The following is a 348-nucleotide window of genomic DNA, read 5'->3' as shown; positions in this document are numbered from 1 at the left end:
ACACACCACACACACACCACACAGTCACACACACACAAACACACCACACACACACACACCACACACACACACTCAGACACACACACACACACTCAAACACACACACACACACCAAACACACACACAGAGCTTGTACTCCCTGGGAATGCCTCCTGCCAGCATGGGGGATTAGTGGGGGTAGGGGGTTGTGGTGCCTCCAAGGCTCTATCCACTGAGCCAAAACAGCCAGGGCAAGTAGTGCTCTATGCACTCCTGTTCTCAGGAAACCCAGAAGCTAGGGGACCCCAAGATTTTCATAAGTCAGGCAGCCAGAAATTTTCACTCCTTCAACTCAAAGACACTCACTTC

Source organism: Myotis davidii, unplaced genomic scaffold (genome assembly GCF_000327345.1).
Source record: "Myotis davidii unplaced genomic scaffold, ASM32734v1 scaffold368, whole genome shotgun sequence".
NCBI lineage: Eukaryota > Metazoa > Chordata > Mammalia > Chiroptera > Vespertilionidae > Myotis > Myotis davidii.
The sequence above is the reverse complement of the archived record's forward strand: the minus strand, read 5'-3'. Positions refer to the sequence as shown.